The 18,089-nt window shown below is 42.8% G+C and overlaps 1 protein-coding gene across 1 annotated transcript in view; it reads left to right on the top strand.

The window, feature by feature from the left end:
• The first annotated feature begins 620 nt into the window (after window positions 1-620).
• The window catches only part of DGKA (diacylglycerol kinase alpha), a 261,031-nt gene continuing 243,562 nt past the window's right edge, over window positions 621-18,089 (top strand). The window contains exon 1 of the mRNA XM_089680184.1: window positions 621-1,036. The gene's annotated coding sequence lies outside the window, so the exon portion shown is untranslated. The remainder of the gene's footprint in view (window positions 1,037-18,089) is intronic.

Here is an 18,089-nt window from a genome sequence, read left to right as displayed (position 1 = left end):
CTCCTTTGAATATCCCTGGTCTCCTCTGAATATCCCTGGTCTCCTCTGAGTATCCCCGGTCTCCTCTGCATATCCCCGGTCTCCTCTGCGTATCCCCGGTTTCCTCTGCGTATCCCTGGTCTCCTCTGCGTATCCCTGGTCTCCTTTGCGTATCTTTGGTCTCCTTTGCGTATCTTTGGTCTCCCCTGCGTATCCCTGGTCTCCTCTGCGTATCCTTGGTCTCCTCTGTATCTATTTGGTCATCTCTGTGTATCCCTGGTCTCCTCTGAATATCCCTGGTCTCCTTTGAATATCCCTGGTCTCCTTTGAATATCCCTGGTCTCCTCTGAATATCCCTGGTTTCCTCTGTATCTTTTTGGTTTCCTCTGTGTATCTCTGGTCTCCCCTGTGTATCCCTGGTGTCCTTGGTCTCCTCTGCGTATCCTTGGTCTCCCCTGTGTATCCCTGATCTCCTCTGCATATCCCTGGTCTCCTCTATATATCCTTGCTCTCCCCTGAGACACAATGAGAAGCTGCTGTTGCATTCCTTGTGACCATTCAATGCAGTGTGTGGAGCTGCAGAGCAGCCAGGGGCAGGAATCTGCATGTCTTCCTGCAGTGAGAGGGAGAGGATTCCCCTGTCAGTGTGGTGAGGCAGCCTCCTCTTCCTGGAGAGGACAAAGATCACTCCCAGGACTGCAGGGAGTCCTCGGGCACCTCCACTATGTCATGTGTGTATGTTTGGGGGAGAGGCCGCTTCTCCCTCAGAGGGTGTGATCTGACTGGAGGCTCTCCAGCTCTCTGAGTCAAACCTGCTAATCTGCTCTCAGCTCTCCCTCGCACTACACATGCACACACTATTGTTACTCTGCTGAAGTTTCACTTCCTGGCTCTGCTGCTTTTTTCTTACATTTATACTTTTATTTACCGCCCCCTTGTTTCTGACTCTGGTTTTCTCTTTCTTTTGTTTTGTTGCCACATCCTGTCTGCAAAGACAGAGAAGAGTGACAGAGAAGGCAGAGAAGAGTGAGAGAGCCCAGGAGTGCTGAGCAGGCAGGTAAGAGGAGTCTGTACGGTGCTATGCATTGTGTATATAGGGTGTGCTGTGCATTGTGTATATAGGGTGTACTGTGCATTGTGTATATAGGGTGTACTGTACATTGTGTATATAGGGTGTACTGTGCATTGTGTATATAGGGTGTACTGTGCATTGTGTATATATAGGGTGTACTGTGCATTGTGTATATAGGGTGTACTGTGCATTGTGTATATATAGGGTGTACTGTACATTGTATATATAGGGTGTACTGTGCATTGTGTATATATAGGGTGTACTGTGCATTGTGTATATAGGGTGTACTGTGCGTTGTGTATATATAGGGTGTACTGTACATTGTATATATAGAGTGTACTGTGCATTGTGTATATATAGTGTGTACTGTACATTGTATATATAGAGTGTACTGTACATTGTGTATATATAGGGTGTACTGTACATTGTGTATATATAGAGTGTACTGTACATTGTGTATATATAGAGTGTACTGTACATTGTGTATATAGGGTGTACTGTACATTGTGTATATATAGAGTGTACTGTACATTGTGTATATATAGGGTGTACTGTACATTGTGTATATATAGGGTGTACTGTACATTGTGTATATAGAGTGTACTGTGCATTGTGTATATATAGGGTGTACTGTACATTGTGTATATAGAGTGTACTGTGCATTGTGTATATATAGGGTGTACTGTACATTGTGTATATATAGAGTGTACTGTGCATTGTGTATATAGAGTGTACTGTGCATTGTGTATATAGAGTGTACTGTGCATTGTGTATATAGAGTGTACTGTACATTGTGTATATATAGAGTGTACTGTACATTGTGTATATAGAGTGTACTGTGCATTGTGTATATATAGGGTGTACTGTACATTGTGTATATATAGGGTGTACTGTACATTGTGTATATATAGAGTGTACTGTACATTGTGTATATAGAGTGTACTGTGCATTGTGTATATATAGGGTGTACTGTACATTGTGTATATATAGAGTGTACTGTACATTGTGTATATATAGAGTGTACTGTACATTGTGTATATAGAGTGTACTGTGCATTGTGTATATATAGAGTGTACTGTGCATTGTGTATATAGAGTGTACTGTGCATTGTGTATATAGAGTGTACTGTGCATTGTGTATATAGAGTGTACTGTACATTGTGTATATAGAGTGTACTGTACATTGTGTATATAGAGTGTACTGTGCATTGTGTATATATAGAGTGTACTGTGCATTGTGTATATATAGGGTGTACTGTGCATTGTGTATATATAGAGTGTACTGTGCATTGTGTATATATAGAGTGTACTGTACATTGTGTATATATAGAGTGTACTGTACATTGTGTATATAGAGTGTACTGTACATTGTGTATATATAGGGTGTACTGTACATTGTGTATATATAGAGTGTACTGTACATTGTGTATATATAGGGTGTACTGTACATTGTGTATATAGGGTGTACTGTACATTGTGTATATATAGAGTGTACTGTACATTGTGTATATAGAGTGTACTGTGCATTGTGTATATATAGGGTGTACTGTGCATTGTGTATATATAGGGTGTACTGTACATTGTGTATATATAGAGTGTACTGTACATTGTGTATATATAGAGTGTACTGTGCATTGTGTATATAGAGTGTACTGTGCATTGTGTATATAGTGTGTACTGTACATTGTGTATATATAGAGTGTACTGTGCATTGTGTATATAGAGTGTACTGTACATTGTGTATATAGAGTGTACTGTGCATTGTGTATATATAGAGTGTACTGTGCATTGTGTATATATAGGGTGTACTGTGCATTGTGTATATATAGAGTGTACTGTACATTGTGTATATAGAGTGTACTGTACATTGTGTATATATAGGGTGTACTGTACATTGTGTATATATAGAGTGTACTGTACATTGTGTATATATAGGGTGTACTGTACATTGTGTATATATAGAGTGTACTGTACATTGTGTATATAGAGTGTACTGTACATTGTGTATATATAGAGTGTACTGTACATTGTGTATATATAGAGTGTACTGTACATTGTGTATATAGAGTGTACTGTACATTGTGTATATATAGGGTGTACTGTACATTGTGTATATAGAGTGTACTGTACATTGTGTATATATAGGGTGTACTGTGCATTGTGTATATAGAGTGTACTGTACATTGTGTATATATAGGGTGTACTGTGCATTGTGTATATAGGGTGTACTGTGCATTGTGTATATAAAGTGTACGTGCGGTGTGTATATAAAGTGTACGTGCGGTGTGTATATAGGGTGTACTGTGCATTGTGTATATAGAGTGTACTGTGCATTGTGTATATAGAGTGTACTGTGCAGTGTGTATATAGGGTGTACTGTGCGTTGTGTGTATATAGGGTGTACTGTGCGTTGTGTGTATATAGGGTGTACTGTGCGTTGTGTGTGTATATAGGGTGTACTGTGCATTGTGTATATAGGGTGTACTGTGCATTGTGTGTGTATATAGGGTGTACTGTTCGGTGTGTATATAAGGTGTACGTGCGGTGTGTATATAGGGTGTACTGTGCGTTGTGTGTATATAGGGTGTACTGTGCGTTGTGTGTGTACTGTTACTGTGCGTTGTATATCTGCCTGTTACGTAGAGCATTGTATAGTGTGTTAAGTATTTTGTCACTGCCTGATATGGAAGTGTTGTATATGAGAAGGATTTCACATGAAATGGTAGATTTGTGTGTACATTGTGCCCTGTGTACTCTGATGGAGGGCTGTTGCTGAGCTCTCACCGGCAGAACGTTGTATCTATTTGTGTTCTCATTGCAGTCATCTGATTGTAGAAGGCCATTGATAAAGTGCTCCAGAATGGCAGCGCACATATCAGTCCTTGCTGCTGATGTCTTTTACAGAGTTACATAGTTAGACTGTCTTAAAAAAGACAAAGGTCCATCTAGTTCATCCATAATACAAATGTCATATTCCTACACCCACAATTTATCCAGAGGAAGGCAAAAAAGCCCAGCAAAGCATGATCCAATTTGCTCCAGCAAGGGACAAATTCCTTCCTGATCCCCCGAGAGGCAATCAGAGATTCTCTGAATCAACTTTACCTATAAATGTTAGTATCCAGTTATATTCTGTATATCTAGGAAAGAATCCAGTACTTTTTGAAAGCATGAGCTGGCTAGAATCAACTCTTGAGAGAGTCTATTCCACATTTTCACAACTCTTTCTGTGAAGAAACCTTTCCATATTTGGAGATTAAATCTCTTTTCCTCCAGAGGTAAGGAGTGCCCCCTCATCCTCTGTAATGACCTTAAGGTGACCACCTATGTATTTATACATGTTGATCATATCCCCTTTACAATGTGCTGTATTGACTGAGGGGCTTCTCATTGCAGCACTGAGCAGGTATGAGATGTCATTAACCTCTCATTCAGTGATTTCCTGGGAACTACAGCTCTCTCCTGTCCTTGTGTTGGAGCCATGTCCCAGGAATGGTTCACTAGGGGTGCATCAGAGATGTGTCCCAGGATTTCTTGATATTGGGAGTGGACTGTCAATCACAGAAGTGGGGGGATTTCTAGGGTGGCCTGGGATCAGCAAAGCCCCATTGAAATGTCACCTATTACAGACAAGAATGTTTTACTTTTGGGCATGCTGGAGTCCTTCCTGGGAAGCATACCTGGGCAACAAACCGGATGGTCACTAAACAAACCATTAGTGTTGAGGAAAGTGGAAAGATAGCGCTGGACCCGTAGGGATATCTTGCTGGTATTGATGTTGGTGTATAGGATGTGGTTCCTGGACAGGCGGCTTCTACACCCCAGAGGATCTCCACAGTCTCCTTGGGTTGTAGTGTAATGTAATGAGAATTGAAATTGAAGCTCCATATCACTGCAAAGAGGTCCAGATACAACTTTATTCCATTAAAAGTCAGGGGTACGATCCAACCAATCTGAAGCAGCCAACACATTTTGGGGGTCCAAGCACGCCCTTCATCTGGGCTTGTTTGGCTACTGGCTTGACATTGGCAGCCAAACAAGCTGCTGATAAGGCCTGTGCTTGTATTTCAGAGTAAAAAATACAATTGTAGCTCCAGTTCACTTCTGGATTGTTCACATTGTTGCCAGTCATGTCCTGAAGGGGCACTTGGACCCCTTAAACACATTGGCTACTATTTTGGATTGTATCCCTGACTTTAAATGGAATAAAGTTGTGTCTAGATCAGCAATGGGCAAACTACGGCCCGCGGGCCGTATACGGCCCGGCGGACCTTTTAATCCGGCCCGCGGAGCTAGGCTACTGCTAGGCTCCTCTCACAGTCCGCCCTGAAGACCGGTGTAGCATGAAAATCTGTCTCCTATGAGGATCTGTCCCCCTCGACGTATCTGCGCATGTGCCGGAGATCGCCGATCGGCTGCTAATGCCTGAAACTGGTACATGCACAGATACGTTGAGGGGGACAGATCCTCATGGGAGACAGATTTTCATGCTACACCGGAACGGCGCGGGAACACGGCGAGAGGAAGGTGCAGAGCAAAGGTAAGTGAATTGACACAGGGGGGACTTGGGGACTTAATATGGGGGATGAATTAATATGGGGAATGAATTACTATAGGGGGGGGTGAATTACTATGGGGGATGAATTACTATAGGGGGGATGAATTACTATAGGGGGGATGAATTACTATGGGGGATGAATTACTATGGGGGATGAATTACTATATGGGGGATGAATTACTATGGGGGATGAATTACTATATGGGGGATGAATTACTATGGGGGATGAATTACTATATGGGGGATGAATTACTATGGGGGATGAATTACTATGGGGGATGAATTACTATATGGGGGATGAATTACTATATGGGGGATGAATTACTATATGGGGGATGAATTACTATATGGTGGATGAATTACTATATGGGGGATGAATTACTATGGGGGATGAATTACTATATGGGGGATGAATTACTATATGGGGGATGAATTACTATGGGGGATGAATTACTATATGGGGGATGAATTACTATGGGGGATGAATTACTATGGGGGATGAATTACTATATGGGGGATGAATTACTATGGGGGATGAATTACTATATGGGGGATGAATTACTATATGGGGGATGAATTACTATATGGGGGATTAATTACTATGCTTACTATGGGGGAATATTACTATACTTACTATGGATGACACATACACATCATTCATCTACTCTTGGTCCGGCCCCCGGGTCCAATATATGAACCCATTGCGGCCCTCAAGTCAAAAAGTTTGCCCACCCCTGGTCTAGACCTCTTGGCAGTGGTGTGGTGCTTCAGTTTGAATTCTTACACGTTGTATATTATATTGTGCGTATTCTACAAATTGGCTGAGCTGTGAATCTGATTTTCCTTTGTAGGTTGTGAGCATAGAACACGATTTTCCTTTGTCATGGGACAAAACGTACAATAACAAATCCATGAAAATTTTCAAATCTAGATGCCTGGCTTTTAATGGATTGTGGTTGTTGGCACCACTTAGAAACATGCTGAAATCACTAATATCAGATGATGCAATACCTTTATGTGTAAATGCTTCCTGGGGCTGAATATTGTGAGTACTGAATGTAGCAGAACATTCATCACCATTGTAACCTCTCCAGTGTAGTTCTAGTTAGAAACTCTGAAGGAGCAATACAAAACAAAGGGGGCTGTGGGATCAGAAAGACAACGGGAGCTGCATTCATTCTGATGCAGTAGAAAGATGCTTGAGTGTGTGTACTATGCAATTCATCTTGCTACATTCTCTTTAGATTTCTGTGTTTGGTTGGTTTGAATGAAGTTGCACCATATTAGTGCACTTGCAGAAACACAGTTGAGTACGTTTGTTTTACACTAAGGCCCTGTTCACACCTGTGAATTTTTAGGTGCACCAGTACGTAAAAAAAAAAAATCCTAAATAAAATGTTTGTTGAATTGAGTTCAATGGTAATGCACCTAAAACACAACAAATACAGTGCCTTGAAAAAGTATTCATACTCTGAAATTTTCCACATTTGTCATGTTACAACCAAAAAACGTAAATGTATTTTATTGGGATTTTATGTGATAGACCAACACAAAGTGGCACATAATTGTGAAGTGGAAGGAAAATGATGAATGGTTTTCAACATTTGTTACAAATAAATATGTGAAAAGTGTGGCGTGCGTTTGTATTCAGCCCCCCTGAGTCAATACTTTGTAGAACCACCTTTCACTGCAATTACAGCTTTTTGGGGATGTCTCAATCAGCTTTGCACATCTAGAAAGTGACATTTTTTAAAATAGCTCAAGGTCTGTCAGATTGGATGGAGAGCGTCTGTGAACAGCAACTTTCAAGTTTTGCCACAGATTCTCAATTGGATTTAGGTCTGGGCCATTCTAACATATGAATATGCTTTGATCTAAACCATTCCATTGTAGCTCTGGCTGTATGTTTAGGGTCGTTGTCCTGCTGGAAGGTGAACCTCCGCCCCAGTCTCAAGTCTATTGCAGACTCGTAAGAGGTACTCTTCTAAGATTGTCCTGTATTTGGCTTCATCCATCTTCCCATCAACTGAGCTACTGGGTCCCAAAGACATGCGTACATATGTACAGAATCCAACAGCGTGTTAATAAAAACTGCATCCTAGGATGTGTGATGTCGACATCCCAGAATCCCAGGAGGCAGTGGGGGAGGCGAGAAAGCAGGAATTGCTGCATTGTAGCTAATTATCTGGTTTGTATGCAGCCATAGCATCTGCTGCATCCAGATGTGAAGTTTACCAGCATCTTCAGCCAAATTACTTGTCAGTCTGCCCCTAGAAGCACAGAATTCTGTTTTGTCTAAACACAGCTAAACTGAATGCATTTAAACACAAGTAAATAACCAATGTGAATTATACCATTAAAACCATTGCATGCATTCAGAAATGTCATATAAATGCATGTATGTCATTTCCACTGTGGACAGAGGCCAGGAGCTAGCAGAAGATCCTTAATGCTGTAGGTTTTTTTTTTTTTTTTTTACCTTAATGCATTCTATGCTCTGAGTTTAAAAACATGCAGCTCCCCCCCCCCTCCCGTCTTCCCTCTTATGGTGTGGCTAAGTGGTTGGGGCAACACAGTAGCTAAGTGGTTAGCACCTCTACCTAGCAGCACTAGGGTTGATGGTTTGAAACCAAACCATGGCACTACTTGCATGGAGTTTGCATGTTTTTTCTGTAACTGCGTGGGTTTCCTCTGGGTTTTCCTGTTTCTTCTCACACTCCAAAGACATGCTGGTAGGTTAATTGGCTCCTGTCTAAACTTTTTCTAGTATGTGTATGTATGAATGTGAGTTAGGGACATTAGATTGCAAGTACTTTGAGAGCAGGGACTGATGTGAATGTACAATATATGTGTAAAGAGCTGTGTAAATTTACAGAGCTATATAAGTATCTGTAGTAAATATTCACATGAGGGCATCCTCAACCCAACAATGTGTATGAGATCAGATGCTCTCTCCACTGTCTCTGCCCCGCTTCCTCCTCATCAGCTCAGAGCTGCTGTCAATCACAGCCAGTCAAAGGGGGGTGGATACGCAAAGCCAGCTCAGGAACAAACACACACAAGTGCCCCCATAGCAAGAGGCTTGTTATGGGGGTACTCAGCGGGGGGCGGGCAGAAGCACTGGGGGGAAACCTGAGAAGAATCAGGGCTGCTCTGTGCAAGACCATTGCACAGAGCATTGCACAGAGCAGATAACTATGACGTTTGTTCTTTAAAAAAAAAATTGATCCTTTAACCCCTTGGCACCGACGTCTCACAAATATGCGGTCTCACAGAACTGGGCTTTTTTCCGCAGGGCCGCATATTTCCGTATCTGCCTTTGTGCTGGGAATGCACCACATGGCGCACTCCTAGCACAAGGACCGGGGTGTCATTGAGAGCCCCAGGTCTCGTTCTAATGATCGGGACCCGGAATGCCCGATTCTGGGTCACCTGATTGCTGTGATAGAGTGTGAGTGAGAGCCCCAGGTCTTGTATTAATGATTGGAACCCAGAAATCCTGATTCTGGGTCACCTGATTGCTGTGTTAACCTCTGATTAGCTATCACAGTGATCAGTAATTAATTTTTTTAAATTGGTGTCAGTGTTTTAGGTAGACAAAAAAAAGCAAAATGTGCACTGTTTCTGAGCTATACTATGTGTACAAACAGCAAATAACTTATACATATGTGGCATCACTGTGATCGTCAGGAGCTGGAAAGTTTATTTTGGGTTTTTCTGTGGTAGTAGGCTAGGGTATTAACAAGAAACACACAGCTAAATAAATAAAAAAAAAATTAGTTTTACTAATTTGGGCCAGTTTTCCTTTGAGATAAATTAAAAAACCAAACCGAAGATATTTACTACCATTTACCACCAAATGAAAGCCCAATTTGTCCTGAAAAACAAATAATCCGCCTGGATGCACAAAGTAGTTGTGATGATATATTTTGTTTTACTAACACGTCAAAGTTGCAAAATTTTACTTGGGCATTAAGATTTGTTTTACCCATAGGCGTGAAGTGGTCATTGTCCTCCCCTGCAGTGGCTTTATGTCTAAAGGCACAGCAGTTCTAAATACCTGATCCTCTGCTCCCGCAGGCTCCTCCACGTGGCTAGACTGGAGTGTAAGGGAGCACTGTCTGCTGGGGGAACGGAGGACCAGGTAAGTAAAAGGGCTTTTGCCATTCCCTAGACAGAAATGAGCAGTTAATCAATGCAGTGTGGACACAGCTGCACTACAAGGGAGGCCTTTTCCCATAGATGGACCTTAAATGAAGGGGTATACTAAAATTGTATTTCTATCATGTACTTGCAGTTTCCCTTCCCTTGGCACACTGTGGGCAGTCTCTTTACATTCACATTGCGTGGCTAAGCTTTGTACTGTATCAGAGTATTTTATCGCTAGTCCTGTTACTCAGTGTTAATAAGAGAGGTTCTTTATCGGGAGTGTTAATACCTTGTGAAGCTCCCACAATTTGTTGGGTAGACTGGGAATGGTAAAATGTGCTTCTATCACATTATTGTGCTTGCATTTGCTCTTTATTATCTCGGTAAGTGTGAGAGATCACTTGACAATCACATTGCAGGCCTAGACTTTAATTACATAACCTCTTCAGAAACAGATTCATCCATTTCTGGTTATTACTCCGGCAAATGCTAATGAAAGTTTCTCTCTCGGGAGTGTCTGTAGCCTGTGAAATGATCAAAAATTGTTTAGTAGACAGAAGATTTTTGACTGCAAGATTGTAATCTTGTAGAATTGCTGCTTGTGTTCATCGGAGACTGTTGGACGTTTAGAGGTGAAGACCAATGAGATATTAAAGTTGAGTTCCAACTTTACCTTCAATCTTGCCAACCATCATACAAGAAATTGCTTACTCCAGTTTTGCTGCACCCTGTGTGCTGCTCAGTGTGCATTAGAAGCTGCAGCAGGTCATATAGAGCCTGCCTCTTTTCCTGACTGGAGGATGTCCACCATAACATAACCCTTTCCTGCCCAATCTAACTGCATCTGAGAACCAAAGAATAGCCTTCTGCGCTTAAGTGTGGTGCTTGCGGATTTGATGAACTGTCTTTGTGACTAGCTTGTAGGTATAACGCAAATTGTCTTGCTGCCCCCTCAGGACTGTGGGTATCCTTTCATGTACTAGAAAACAACAACAAAGAGAGGGCACACCGATCTGGGGCATTACCATAAAACAATTCTATCAAACATATTACAATAATATACTTACAAACACATGACATGCACTAGCATATCAGAATACTGTGTCTGGCCTGCCCTTTCATTCATTGGATTTCAGTTTTTTAACCCTTTCACTATCAGAGCCGTTTTTGCATTTTTTGCTTTCAAAAAATCATTTTAGGCCTGAAGATTACACAAAACCCCCAAAACATTATTTATTTTCTGAAAGTAGACACGCTAGAGAATAAAATAGTGGTAGTTCCAGTTTTTATGTTATACAATATTACCTCAAAGGTCTAGGAAATGCAGAATTTCAGTAAAAAACAAACTAAAGTTACTTATAGGGCAAACAAACACAATCAATTACCCAAATGTTTGGTAAAATATAAAAGACAAGGTTGCACTGGGTAAATAAATCTCCAACATGCCAAACCTTAAATTTGTGTGCGTCTATGAAATGACGACAAACTTCAGTACCCTATACAGTACCCTATATTTTCCAGAGGCAATGCTTCAAAAGCCCCTATAGGTCATCAGTTTAGCGTTATGGAGGAGGTCTTGTGTTAGAATTATTGCTGTCACTCTGGCGTGCGTGGCGACATGTATGTAACATGTGTATCGCAATCACCGTTTTTACTTGTAAGTTCTCTGCATGTCTCGTCTGGGCTCCACTGGATGCATTGCAATGCAGATGCCATTGCAATACATTGCTTCTCGGCTGTGCTAGCTGAGAAAGTGACAGGCGTAACCCGGAAGTGACGACACACATGTTGCCTGCCGGGTCATGGAAAGAAGGGGAGGCAAGCGGACATTCATTCACTCTCCTCTCTCCCCTCCACCTGCCGGCACCCACCATGGTGGAGATGGGCAAGCAGGGCCCAGATACATGGCAGGAGCGCATGCGGGGGGGGGGGGGGGGGCACTGGGGGCTGTGGAAGCATTCGGGTGGCAGTGCAGCTGCCCGACTGCTTCACCTGACAGGCAGGCGTCTGCCTGTCAGTTTTATACACAATCCTGGCGGCAGCAGCCACCGGATTGTGTATAAACCCCCCCCGCTATGAAGTCCGTATGATATACGGACATAGCGGCGAAAGGGATAACTCCTGGAGGATCAGCATCACCTATGGGTGTTACCTAGGGCATTCTGCATGCAATTACTAACTGCCCTGAAACACCAACTCCTTCAGATTGCCAACTACCTATTGAGGCATATTAATTCAGACCTCTGCTTTCATCAGGGTTGAGGCCATTTGAGAAGAGTACTCAGGCAGTGTGCTGTCATGTTTTCAGATATGGTGATGACTTTTTAGTCTACAGGCTTAGAGTGTGCTCTGGACTAAGCTGTTAGGCTGCTTTCACACTGAGGAGTTTTTGGGTTAATAAAAAAACGCCTGAAAAGCTCAAGAGGCGTTGCGCTTGCGGTGCGGTGTACAAACTCCTCCTTGCAGCATCTTTGAGGCATGTTTGGGGAGTTAAAAAAAAAAAACACCTTAAAAACGCCACTTCCCATTGAAATGAATGGTAAACGCCTCAAAAATGCTGCAAAAATGCTTAAACTGATCCAAAAACGCACCGCACATGTGGGAAGGTCTGGCTGTTTCAGCTGTCAACGGGGTTTTCCATTTACAGCTGAATAAAAGAATTGCCGGCAATTTAAAAATAGTAAAACGGTGTGGGGTCCCCCATCCATCCATACCAAGACCTTCAGGTCTGGTATGGATTTTGAGGGGAACCCCCACGCCAAAAAAAAATAATAATAATGGCGCGGGATCCACCCCAAAATCCATACCAGACTTTTATCCGAGCATGGAGCCTGGCAAGCTCCCCCACTCCTGAACCATACCAGACCACATGTGCTCAACATGGGGGGTGCTTTGGGGCGGGGGGCTCCCTTCCAAAGCACCTTGTTCCCATCTTGATGGGGACAAGGACCTCTTCCTCACAACCCTGGGCTGTGGTTGTGGGGGTCTGTGGGCAGGGCGCTTATCGGAATCTGGAAGCCCCTTTAGCAAGGGGGCCCCCAGATACCCCCCCCATGTGAATGAGTATAGGGTACATGGTACCGCTACCCATTCACCCCCCATGTTGGCATGTAGCCTGGTATGGTTCAGAAGGGGGGGCGCTCGCCCCCCCTTATTTCCTGACGTGCCGGGATGCATGGTTGGATCAAGGTTCTGGTATGGATTTTGGGGGGGACCCCATGCCATTTTTTTTTTTTTTGGTACTTGCCGGCAATTCTTTCTTTTACATTCAGCTGTCAATAGGGAACCCCGCTGACAGCTGAAACATTAATGCATGCTTTTCACTACTAAAATATCGCATGACTTAATAAAATAACTCATGCGGTATTTTAGTAGCGTTTTATAGTGAATTTAAATGTGCAAATCTGCCCAATTTGAGCTACAAAAGTAAGTCACATTTCCAAGATGTTCCGCTTGAAACACGCCTCAAAAACGCTAGTCATTTTTCAAACGTTTTTTAGGTGAACCAGTGTGAAAGCAGCATTAGGGTTGCCACCTCATCCCTTTAAACACAAACACATATTAATTACACAGGTTCTGAGGTTATTTTAATGCAGATAAGTCACTAAATGAGTTTAATTACCACCTTAATCAGCCACAGAACCTGTATAATTAATATGTGTTTGGGTTTAAAGGGATGAGGTGGCCACCCTAGCTGTAGTAAAGGTAAATGGTCTGACTGTGTGGTCTGGAAGGGGTAGATTCACAAGACTGGCTCAGTGGAATTACAGATCCTTTAGCATGTGTGTATATATGTCATGGTTTTGCAGAGGTAGTGCTCACCCTTCTCCCGAGTGGAGAGTGTTCACTCAGACAGGCAGTGTTTGCAGAGCATATCGATGATTGCCAGTGCAACCAATGCTTTGAACTTTTGTTTCTGAAAAAAATTAGTCTCTAGCAGGGGCAGACTGACCAGTTGGAAACCCGGGCAATGCCCGAGGGCCCGGGGTCAGTAGGGGGCCCCATGAGATGCCCCGGTACCTTTTTAATAGGCTTTTTTTGAGTTTGGGCAAGGACACAGGGGCCCCATGATCCCCTATTGCCCGAGGGCCCCATGAGTTGTCAGTCCGCCCCTGGTCTCTAGTGGGAGAGCTGGAAATGATGCTGCAGTGACAACAATGGCAACAACTCAAGCATAGATCTGTGCTTTCAAATGCTGGTAGTAAAAATGATGCTTCTTAGATGGAGGGACATAGGATAACTCCAGGTGTAGATGGTATCACATAGTTACATTAGTCTAGTTCAGACCAATGTATGTATATGCCATACCTGTGGTATCGCTGTAGAAGCAGGGAATCACTATAATAGTCTTGCAGGTCCAATGTCAAGCAGCTGTTGTACTGTATAGTAGCTCGCAGAATGCCTTCAGGTCTTCAGATTCCCAGCAGAGGACCAAGTTCTTTTCAATTGTAACCTCCCTCACAAATCACAATCAAAGAATAATACATGGTTTAATGTTAATAATTATATAGAACTGAACTAAGATTTATTTAACAGTGTTGTACTGATCTGAGAACGAAGCATTTAAAAGAGAGATATGGCCAAAGCTCCTTTAGCCATACTGCTCCTTTGGATCACAGGAGTGCACTTAGTTCTGCACCCCTGAGATCCAGTTTCAGCTCACAGCTGAAACTGGTGGTGGCAGCATCAAGCTGTGGGGATGTTTTTCAGCGGCAGTAACTGGGAGACTAGACAGGATCTCAGGAAAGATGAATGCAGCAATGTACAGAAACATCCTTGATGAAAACCATTTCCAGAGCGCTCTGGACCTTAGACTGGGGCGACGGTTCATCTTTCAACAGGACAACGACCCTACAAGCAAGGTATGCATACCACCTCTGAACACACAACACGTCAAACCTTGAAGCAGATGGGCTACAGCAGCAGAAGACCACACCGGGTGTCACTCCTGTCAGCTAAGAACAGGAAACGAAGGCTACAATTCATACAGGCTCACGAACATTGGACAGTAGAAGACTGGAAAAACATTGCCTGGTCTGATGAGTCTCAATTTCAGCTGCAACATTCAGATGGTAGGGTCAGAATTTGGCACAAACAATATGAAAGCATGGATCCATCCTGCCTTGTATCAACAGGCTAGTGGTTGTGGTGTAATGGTGTGGGGGAATTTTTCTTGCCACACTTTGGGCCCCTTAGTACCAACTGAGCATCATTTAAACGCCATGGCCTACCTGAGTATTGTTGCTGACCCTGTCCATCGTTTATGACTACAGTGTACCCATCTTCTGATGGCTACTTCCTGTAGAATAATGCACCATGTGACAAAGCTCAAATCATCTGAAATTGGTTTCTTGAAAATGACAATGAGTTCACTGTACTCCAATGGCCTTCACAGTCACCAGATCTCAATGCAATAGAGCACCTTTTGGATGTGGTGGAACTGGAGATTCGCATCATGGATGTACAGCTGACATATCTGCAGCAACTGCGTGATGCCATCATGTCAATATGGACCAAAATCTGTGATGAATGTTTCCAATACCTTGTTGAATCTATACCATGAAGAATTAAGGCAGTTCTGAAGGCAAAAGGGGATCCAACCCGGTACTAGCAAGGTGTACCTAAAAAGTGGCCGTTGAGTGTATATAAGAAGAGGCTGCCATAAGGAAATGCAGAGGGACTGGTGGGACCACCAGGTATTCACACAAAGGAAGTAATACAAAGAGAACGGGATACTTTTTCATACAAGTACATGGTACAGCAGGCACATATCAGGAATATACTGTATAATGTTGGGGTGACAAACACAATAAAGAAAATGATAGAATTTTTGATACAAGCCAGATATGTATTTAGAAATACATAAGCTGTTTAATGAGCAATTCTAATCACTGTTCTGTTTTAAAGTAGAACTATGGGCAAAACTTTTATTACAGTTTGGATAGAGCAAGGGAGGGTTTTAACCCTGTCAGATTTTGTATCGCCATCTGTGTCCCATTGTGGAGATTTCACTTTACTTTCTGTCCCATAGCCAAACAAGAAGTGAGAGGAAATATCTGCAAATTAAGGGAATTCCTTGGGGACCCGCAGGTCACCAAACCTAGTGTCTCCATTAGAAGATTTCCCCTGTATTACTTTTTTGGGGACAACCAAAAATGTGGGTGTTCTAATCCATCTCCACTCTATCCAAAACAAAAAAAAAAGTTTTGCTTTTTAGTTAGGGAGAACATCTGTCATCAGGTGAGCACAAACAATAAAAGCTATATGTAATATCACTATCAATCAACACATTGCATTAGGGCCCTTTCACACTGCAGAACCACCAAGCGGATCAGTGGGAGATCTGTCCGCTGATCCCCACTGAGCAGGCAGATGACAGGTCCGTCCCCTATGATAAAATGCTGTTAAAAAGAGCACATTCTAGCCTTTTCTTAGAGTTTTAATTTATGTATGCCTTGCCTCCTTATCTGCCTGGTGCATACTATTGTATTGCGGTAGTGTGGGGTGAAAGTAAGAACTGTATGTAGTCTTTTTTATAGCACAGCGCAGTGCAAGGTAATCCACTGCCTTGCATCTTGTGGTGGCCAGTTGAATCTTATAAAATGTCTGTGACGTGTCAATAAAGTTCATTAAAAAAAATTGAACAGTGCAATATGCCAAAATCGGCACATCAGCACCACACACCAGCAGCTTCATTGTAACACAATAGCTGGTGTGAACATACCCTTAGGCCTTAGAAAAACAAAGTGAAAAATGTGTCTAAAACCACGTTTTTGCAAACTCATTTAGGTATATTTAAGCCCCTAGTGCTTAAGCTTGTGTATAGGCATGTCAGGTGTTTTTTCTGCCAAAACACTGCTGATCCTCAATTCCCTGGCAGTGGGTTTTCTTTTTCTTCCTCTAAACACCTGTAAACGCCTACAGTTGCAAGAAAAAGTATGTGAACCCCTTGGAATTACGTGGAGTTTTGCATGAATTGGGCATAAAATGTGCTCTGAACGTCATCTAAGTCACAACAATAGAAGAACACAGTCTGCTGAACATAATACTACACAAACATTAGATGTTGCCACGGTTTAATTGCACATAACATGTAAACATTCACAGTGCAGGGAGGAAAAAGTATGTGAGTCCCTAGCTTAATGACTTCTCCCAGAGCTAATTGGAGCCAGGAGTGAGCCAACCTTGACTCCAATCTGTGTGATGATATTGGATGTGTTGCTGACAGCTGTCCTGCCCCTAAAAAACACACACCTGTTTTGGGTTTACTGGTTTCAAGAAGCACTGTCTGATGTGAACCATGCCTCGCAGAAAAGAGCTCTCAGAAGACCTACGATCAAGAATTGTTGACTTGCATGAAGCTGGAAAGGGTTACAAAAGTATCTCCAAAAGCCTTGATGTTCCTGTGTCCACGGTAAGACAGACTGTCTACAAATGGAGAAAGTTTAGCACTGTTGCTGCTCTCCCTTGGCGTGGTCGTCCTGTAAAAATGACTGCAAGAGCGCAGCGCAGAATGCTGCATGAGGTAAAGAAGAATCCCAGAGTGTCAGCTAAAGACCTACAGAAATTTCTGGCACATGCTAACATTTTTGTTGACACATCTACAATAAGGAAAACATTAAAAAAGAATGGAATACATGGGAGGACACCCCGGAGGAAGCCATTGCTGTCCAAAAAGAATATTGCAGCACGTTTGAAGTTTGCAAAAGAGCACCTGGATGTGTCCACAGCACTACTGGCAGAATATACTGTGGACAGATGAAACCAAGATTGAGTTGTTTGGGAAGAACACACAACACTATGTGTGGAGAAAAAAAGGCACAGCACACCAACATCAAAACCTCATCCCCACTGTAAAACATGGCGGAGGGAGCATCATGGTTTGGGGCTGCTTTGCTGCCTCAGGGCCTGGACAGATTGTTGTCATTGATGGGAAAATGAATTCCAGAGTTTATCAAGACATTTTGCAGGAAAACGTACGACCATCTGTCCGCCAACTGAAGCTCTGCAGCGGATGGGTGATGCAACAGGACAATGACCCAAAGCATACAAGTCATTCAACAAAACAATGGCTGCAACAGCACAGAATACGCCTTCTGAAGTGGCCCAGTCAGAGTCCTGACCTCAACCTGATTGAAATGCTGTGGCATGACCTTAAGAGAGCGATTCACACCAGACATCCCAAGAATATTGCTACACTGAAACAGTTTTGTGAAGAGGAGTGGTCCAAAATGACTCCAGATCGTTGTGCAGGTCTGATCTGCAACTACAGGAAGCGTTTGGTTGAGGTTATTGCTGCCAAAGGAGGGTCAACCAGTTATTAAGTCCAAAG

This window comes from Staurois parvus, unplaced genomic scaffold (genome assembly GCF_062004578.1).
Source record: "Staurois parvus isolate SC_StPar_1 unplaced genomic scaffold, SC_StPar_1.0 ptg000017l, whole genome shotgun sequence".
NCBI classification, from domain to species: domain Eukaryota; kingdom Metazoa; phylum Chordata; class Amphibia; order Anura; family Ranidae; genus Staurois; species Staurois parvus.
Note: the sequence above shows the minus strand (reverse complement) of the source record. Positions and strands in the feature narration are given on the sequence as shown.